A 9,330-nucleotide genomic window follows, 5' to 3' on the forward strand; every position below is an offset into this window, starting at 1 on the left:
TAAAACCGCTCTATTCCGGCTGAAACGTCGATATATGCAATAAAAACCGAACTTCTCCCCTTTTCAATATCTTACTCAGTATTTCAACGAGAAACAAATAGATGATTAAAGGTGAAGTATTTAAGTTTATTATCTAATCAATTACGTGTTTGCATCATTTTTTTCGTATATTAATGAATTAATACCAATAAACTGAAAATTTACAAAAACTAGGAAAAACGGCAAAATATTGCCTAATTCGATGATATTTTGTTTAAATCACATAGAGGAAAAGAAATAAACGTCAAAATATTGCTAAATTCGATGATGTTAAGTACGAAACAAAATGCAAGAAAGCTTGCTTAAAATGCAATATTATGCGAAAATCTGAGATATGAAGGCCAAATCACATATCGTGATACTACATGAAATAGTATCGAAATATTGGTAAAAATGAATATATTTACGTAATATAAAACTGCATAAAAACGTGAAAAAATTCAATATTATTACAAATTTGAGGATTTTAACTTCGAATCAAAGAGCGAGGTTTCGTATTATTTAGATCCAAGAAAAGACATTTGACAATGTTGTTTCCAATACAAATGATAAAAATCAATGTGTTTTCTTTGAATTAACTAAAATGTTCCTGATTTTCCGTTTATATTACCGATGGAAGATGTACACGTAAAACCGCTCTAATCCGGCTGAAACGTCGATATATGCAATAAAAGCCGAACGTCTCCCCTTTTCAATATCTTACTCAGTATTTCAACGAGTAACAAATAGATGATTAAAGGTGAAGTATTTAAGTTTATTTTCTAATCAATTACGTGTTTGCATCATTTTTATCGTATATTTAATGAATTAATACCAATAAACTGAAAATTCACAAAAACGTGGAAAAGCGGCAAAATATTGCCTAATTCGATGATATATTGTTTAAATCACGTAAAGGAAAAGGAATAAACGTCAAAATATTGCTAAATTCGATGATGTTTATTACGAAACAAAATGCAAGAAAGCTTGCTTAAAATGCAATATTATGCGAAAATCTGAGATATGAAGGCCAAATCACATATCGTGATACTACATGAAATAGTATCGAAATATTGGTAAAAATGAGTATATTTACGTAATGTCAAACTACATAAAAACGTGAAAAAAGTCAATATTGTTCCAAATTTGAGGATTTTAATTTCGAATCATAGAGCGAGGTTTCGTATTATTTATATCCAAGAAAAGACATATGACAATGTTGTTTCCAATACAAATGATAAAAATCAATATTTTTTCATTAGAATTAACTAAAATGTTCCTGATTTTCCGTTAATATTACCGACGGAAGATGTACACGTAAAACCGCTCTAATCCGGCTGAAACGTCGATATATGCAATAAAAACCGAACTTCTCCCCTTTTCAATATCTTACTTAGTATTTCAACGAGAAACAAATAGATGATTAAAGGTGAAGTATTTAAGTTTATTATCTAATCAATTACGTGTTTGCATCATTTTTAACGTATATTTAATAAATTAATACCAATAAACTGAAAATTCACAAAAACGTGGAAAAACGGCAAAATATTGCCTAATTCGATGATATTTTGTTTAAATCACATAAAGGATAAGGGGATAAACGTCAAAATATTGCTTAATTCGATGATGTTTAGTATGACACAAAATGCAAGAAAACTAGCTTAAAATGCAATATTATGCGAAAATCTGAGATATGAAGGCCAAATCACATTTCGTGATACTACATGAAATAGTATCGAAATATTGGTATAAATGGATATATTTACGTAATATCAAACTACATGAAAAACGTGAAGAGAGTCACTATTATTCCAAATTTGTGGATTTTAACTTTGAATCATAAAGCGAGGTTTCGTATTATTTAGATCAAAGAAAAGACATATGAAAATGTTGTTTCCAATAGAAATGATACAAATCAATGTGTTTTCATTAGAATGAACTAAAATGTTCCTGATTTTCCGTTTATATTACCGACGGAAGATGTACACGTACAACCGCTCTAATCCGGCTGAAACGTCGATATATGCAATAAAAACAAAAATTCTCCCCTTTTCAATATCTTACTCAGTATTTTAACGAGAAGCAAATAGTAGATTGAAAATGAAGTATTTAAGGTTAATTTCTTATCAATTATATGTTTGCATCATTTTTATCGTATAATTAATGAATTAATAACAATAAACTGAAAATTTACAAAAACGTGGAAAAACGGCAAAATATTGCCTAATTCGATGATATTTTGTTTAAATCACATAAAGGAAAAGGGAATAAACGTCAAAATATTGCTTAATTCAATGATGTTTAGTATGACACAAAATGCAAGAAAACTAGCTTAAAATGCAATATGCGAAAATCTGAGATATGAAGGCCAAATCACATTTCGTGATACTACATGAAATAGTATCGAAATATTGGTAAAAATGAATATATTTACGTAATATCAAACTACATGAAAAACGTGAAGAGAGTCACTATTATTCCAAATTTGTGGATTTTAACTTTGAATCATAAAGCGAGGTTTCGTATTATTTAGATCCAAGAAAAGACATGAAAATGTTGTTTCCAATACAAATGATAAAAATCAATGTGTTTTCATTAGAATTAACGAAAATGTTCCTGATTTTCCGTTAAATTACCGACGGAAGATATACACGTAAAACCGCTCTAATCCGGCTGAAACGTCGATATATACAATAAAAACCGAACTTCTCCCCTTTTCAATATCTTACTCAGTATTTCAACGAGTAACAAATAGATGATTAAAGGTGAAGTATTTCAGTTTATTATCTAATCAATTATGTGTTTGCATCATTTTTATCGTATATTTAATGAATTAATACCAATAAACTGAAAATTCACAAAAACGTGGAAAAACGGCAAAATATTGCCAAATTCGATGTTATTTTTTTTAAATCACATAAAGGAAAAGGGGATAAACGTCAAAAGATTGCCTAATTCGATGATGTTTAGTATGACACAAAATGCAAGAAAACTAGCTTTAAATGCAATATTATGCGAAAATCTGAGATATGAAGGCCAAATCACATTTCGTGATACTACATGAAATAGTATCGAAATATTGGTATGAATGAATATATTTACGTAATATCAAACTACATGAAAAACGTGAAGAGAGTCACTATTATTCTAAATTTGTGGATTTTAACATCGAATCATAAAGCGAGGTTTCGTATTATTTAGATCCAAGAAAAGACAATTGACAATGTTGTTTCCAATACAAATGATAAAAATCAATGTGTTTTCATTAGAATTAACTAAAATGCTTCTGATTTTCCGTTTATATTACCGATGGAAGATGTACACGTAAAACCGCTCTATTCCAGCTGAAACGTCGATATATGCAATAAAAACCGAACTTCTCCCCTTTTCAATATCTTACTCAGTATTTCAACGAGAAACAAATAGATGATTAAAGGTGAAGTATTTAAATTTATTATCTAATCAATTACGTGTTTGCATCATTTTTATCGTATATTTAATGAATTAATACCAATAAACTGAAAATTCACAAAAACTAGGAAAAACGGCAAAATATTGCCTAATTCGATGATATTTTGTTTAAATCACATAAAGGAAAAGAAATAAACGTCAAAATATTGCTAAATTCGATGATGTTAAGTACGAAACAAAACGCAAGAAAGCTTGCTTAAAATGCAATATTATGCGAAAATCTGAGATATGAAGGCCAAATCACATATCGTGATACTATATGAAATAGTATCGAAATATTGGTAAAAATGAATATATTTACGTAAAATAAAACTACATAAAAACGTGAAAAAAGTCAATATTATTCCAAATTTGAGGATTTTAACTTACAATCATAGAGCGAGGTTTTGTATTATTTAGATCCAAGAAAAGACATATGGCAATGTTGTTTCCAATACAAATGATAAAAATCAATGTGTTTTCATTAGAATTAACTAAAATGTTCCTGATTTTCCGTTTATATTACCGACGGAAGATATTCACGTAAAACCGCTCTAATCCGGCTGAAACGTCGATATATTCAATAAAAACCGAACTTCTCCCCTTTTCAATATCTTACTTAGTATTTCAACGAGAAACAAATAGATGATTAAAGGTGAAGTATTTAAGTTTATTATCTAATCAATTACGTGTTTGCATCATTTTTATCGTATTTTTAATGAATTAATACCAATAAACTGAAAATTCACAAAAACGTGGAAAAACGGCAAAATATTGCCTAATTCGATGATATTTTGTTTAAATCACATAAAGGAAAAGGGAATAAACGTCAAAATATTGCTTAATTCGATGATGTTTAGTATGACACAAAATGCAAGAAAACTAGCTTACAATGCAATATTATGCGAAAATCTGAGATATGAAGGCCAAATCACATTTCGTGATACTACATGAAATAGTATCGAAATATTGGTAAAAATGAATATATTTACGTAATATCAAACTACATGAAAAACGTGAAGAGAGTCACTATTATTCCAAATTTGTGGATTTTAACTTTGAATCATAAAGCGAGGTTTCGTATTATTTAGATCCAAGAAAAGACATTTGAAAATGTTGTTTCCAATACAAATGATAAAAATCAATGTGGTTTCATTAGAATTAACTAAAATGTTCCTGATTTTCCGTTTATATTACCGACGGAAGATATACACGTAAAACCGCTCTAATCCGGCTGAAACGTCGATATATGCAATAAAAGCCGAACTTCTCCCCTTTTCAATATCTTACTCAGTATTTCATCGAGTAACAAATAGATGATTAAAGGTGAAGTATTTAAGTTTATTATCTAATCAATTACGTGTTTGCATCATTTTTATCGAATATTTAATGAATTAATACCAATAAACTGAAAATTCACAAAAACGTGGAAAAACGGCAAAATATTGCCTAATTCGATGATATTTTGTTTAAATCACATAAAGGAAAAGAAATAAACGTCAAAATATTGCTAAATTCGATGATGTTTAGTACGAAACAAAATGCAAGAAAGCTTGCTTAAAATGCAATATTATACGAAAATCTGAGATATGAAGGCCAAATCACATATCGTGATACTACATGAAATTGTATCGAAATATTGGTAAAAATGAATATATTTACGTAATATCAAACTACACAAAAACGTGAAAAAAGTCAATATTATTCCAAGTTTGAAGATTTTAACATCGAATCATAGAGCGAGGTTTCGTATTATTTTGATCCAAGAAAAGACATATGACAATGTTGTTTATAATACAAATGACAAAAATCAATGTGTTTTCATTAGAATTAACTAAAATGTTCCTGATTTTCCGTTTATATTACCGACGGAAGATGTACACGTAAAACCGCTCTAATCCGGCTGAAACGTCGATATATGCAATAAAAACCGAACTTCTCCCCTATTCAATATCTTACTTAGTATTTCAACGAGAAACAAAGAGATGATTAAAGGTGAAGTATTTAAGTTTATTATCTAATCAATTACGTGTTTGCATCATTTTTATCGTATATTTAATGAATTAATACCAATAAACTGAAAATTCACAAAAACGTGGAAATACGGCAAAATATTGCTTAATTCGATGATATTTTGTTTAAATCACATAAAGGATAAGGGGATAAAGTCAAAATATTGCTTAATTCGATGATGTTTAGTATGACACAAAATGCAAGAAAACTAGCTTAAAATGCAATATTATGCGAAAATCTGAGATATGAAGGCCAAATCACATTTCGTGATACCACATGAAATAGTATCGAAATATTGGTATAAATGAATATATTTACGTAATATCAAACTACATGAAAAACGTGAAAAGAGTCACTATTATTCCAATATTGTGGATTTTAACCTCGAATCATAAAGCGAGGTTTCGTATTATTTAGATCCAAGAAAAGACATATGACAATGTTGTTTCCAATACAAATGATAAAAATCAATGTGTTTTCATTAGAATTAACTAAAATGTTCCTGATTTTCCGTTTATATTGCCGATGGAAGATGTACACGTAAAACCGCTCAATTCCGGCTGAAACGTCGATATATGCAATAAAAACCGAACTTCTCCCCTTTTCAATATCTTACTCAGTATTTCAACGAGAAACAAATAGATGATTAAAGGTGAAGTATTTAAGTTCATTATCAAATCAATTACGTGTTTGCATCATTTTTATCGTATATATAATGAATTAATACCAATAAACTGAAAATTCACAAAAATGAGGAAAAACGGCAAAATATTGCCTAATTCGATGACATTCTGTTTAAATCACATAAAGGAAAAGGGGATGATAAACGTCAAAATATTGCTAAATTCGATGATGTTTAGTACGAAACAAAATGCAAGAAAACTTGCTTAAAATGCAATATTATGCGAAAATCTGAGATATGAAGGCCAAATCACATATCGTGATACTAACTGAATTAGTATCGAAATATTGGTAAAAATGAATATATTTACGTAATATCAAACTACACAAAAACGTGAAAAAAAGTCAATATTATTCCAAATTTGAGGATTTTAATTTCGAATCATAAAGCGAGGTTTCGTATTATTTAGATCCAAGAAAAGACATATGACAATGTTGTTTCCAATACAAATGATAAAAATCAATATGTTTTCATTAGAATTAACTAAAATGTTCCTGATTTTCCGTTAATATTACCGACGGAAGATGTACACGTAAAACCGCTCTAATCCGGCTGAAACGTCGATATATGCAATAAAAACCGAACTTCTCCCCTTTTCAATATCTTACTTAGTATTTCAACGAGAAACAAATAGATGATTAAAGGTGAAGTATTTAAGTTTATTATCTAATCAATTACGTGTTTGCATCATTTTTAACGTATATTTAATAAATTAATACCAATAAACTGAAAATTCACAAAAACGTGGAAAAACGGCAAAATATTGCCTAATTCGATGATATTTTGTTTAAATCACATAAAGGATAAGGGGATAAACGTCAAAATATTGCTTAATTCGATGATGTTTAGTATGACACAAAATGCAAGAAAACTAGCTTAAAATGCAATATTAAGCGAAAATCTGAGATATGAAGGCCAAATCACATTTCGTGATACTACATGAAATAGTATCGAAAAATTGGTATAAATGGATATATTTACGTAATATCAAACTACATGAAAAACGTGAAGAGAGTCACTATTATTCCAAATTTGTGGATTTTAACTTTGAATCATAAAGCGAGGTTTCGTATTATTTAGATCAAAGAAAAGACATATGAAAATGTTGATTCCAATAGAAATGATACAAATCAATGTGTTTTCATTAGAATGAACTAAAATGTTCCTGATTTTCCGTTTATATTACCGACGGAAGATGTACACGTAAAACCGCTCTAATCCGGCTGAAACGTCGATATATGCAATAAAAACAAAAATTCTCCCCTTTTCAATATCTTACTCAGTATTTTAACGAGAAGCAAATAGTAGATTGAAAATGAAGTATTTAAGGTTAATTTCTTATCAATTATATGTTTGCATCATTTTTATCGTATAATTAATGAATTAATAACAATAAACTGAAAATTTACAAAAACGTGGAAAAACGGCAAAATATTGCCTAATTCGATGATATTTTGTTTAAATCACATAAAGGAAAAGGGAATAAAAGTCAAAATATTGCTTAATTCAATGATGTTTAGTATGACACAAAATGCAAGAAAACTAGCTTAAAATGCAATATGCGAAAATCTGAGATATGAAGGCCAAATCACATTTCGTGATACTACATGAAATAGTATCGAAATATTGGTAAAAATGAATATATTTACGTAATATCAAACTACATGAAAAACGTGAAGAGAGTCACTATTATTCCAAATTTGTGGATTTTAACTTTGAATCATAAAGCGAGGTTTCGTATTATTTAGATCCAAGAAAAGACATGAAAATGTTGTTTCCAATACAAATGATAAAAATCAATGTGTTTTCATTAGAATTAACTAAAATGTTCCTGATTTTCCGTTAAATTACCGACGGAAGATATACACGTAAAACCGCTCTAATCCGGCTGAAACGTCGATATATGCAATAAAAACCGAACTTCTCCCCCTTTTCAATATCTTACTCAGTATTTCAACGAGTAACAAATAGATGATTAAAGGTGAAGTATTTCAGTTTATTATCTAATCAATTATGTGTTTGCATCATTTTTATCGTATATTTAATGAATTAATACCAATTAACTGAAAATTCACAAAAACGTGGAAAAACGGCAAAATATTGCCTAATTCGATGTTATTTTTTTTAAATCACATAAAGGAAAAGGGGATAAACGTCAAAATATTGCTTAATTCGATGATGTTTAGTATGACACAAAATGCAAGAAAACTAGCTTTAAATGCAATATTATGCGAAAATCTGAGATATGAAGGCCAAATCACATTTCGTGATACTACATGAAATAGTATCGAAATATTGGTATGAATGAATATATTTACGTAATATCAAACTACATGAAAAACGTGAAGAGAGTCACTATTATTCCAAATTTGTGGATTTTAACTTTGAATCATAAAGCGAGGTTTCGTATTATTTAGATCCAAGAAAAGACATGAATATGTTGTTTCCAATACAAATGATAAAAATCAATGTGTTTTCATTAGAATTAACTAAAATGTTCCTGATTTTCCGTTTATATTACCGACGGAAGATATTCACGTAAAACCGCTCTAATCCGGCTGAAACGTCGATATATGCAATAAAAACCGAACTTCTCCCCTTTTCAATATCTTACTTAGTATTTCAACGAGAAACAAATAGATGATTAAAGGTGAAGTATTTAAGTTTATTATCTAATCAATTACGTGTTTGCATCATTTTTATCGTATATTTAATGAATTAATACCAATAAACTGAAAATTCACAAAAACGTGGAAAAACGGCAAAATATTGCCTAACTCGATGATATTTTGTTTAAATCACATAAAGGAAAAGGGAATAAACGTCAAAATATTGCTTAATTCGATGATGTTTAGTATGACACAAAATGCAAGAAAACTAGCTTAAAATGCAATATTAAGCGAAAATCTGAGATATGAAGGCCAAATCACATTTCGTGATACTACATGAAATAGTATCGAAATATTGGTAATAATGAATATATTTACGTAATATCAAACTACATGAAAAACGTGAAGAGAGTCACTATTATTCCAAATTTGTGGATTTTAACTTTGAATCATAAAGCGAGGTTTCGTATTATTTAGATCCAAGAAAAGACATATGAAAATGTTGTTTCCAATACAAATGATAAAAATCAATGTGTTTTCATTAGAATTAACTAAAAT

This window comes from Procambarus clarkii, unplaced genomic scaffold (assembly GCF_040958095.1).
Source record: "Procambarus clarkii isolate CNS0578487 unplaced genomic scaffold, FALCON_Pclarkii_2.0 HiC_scaffold_209, whole genome shotgun sequence".
Taxonomy (NCBI): Eukaryota; Metazoa; Arthropoda; class Malacostraca; order Decapoda; family Cambaridae; genus Procambarus; species Procambarus clarkii.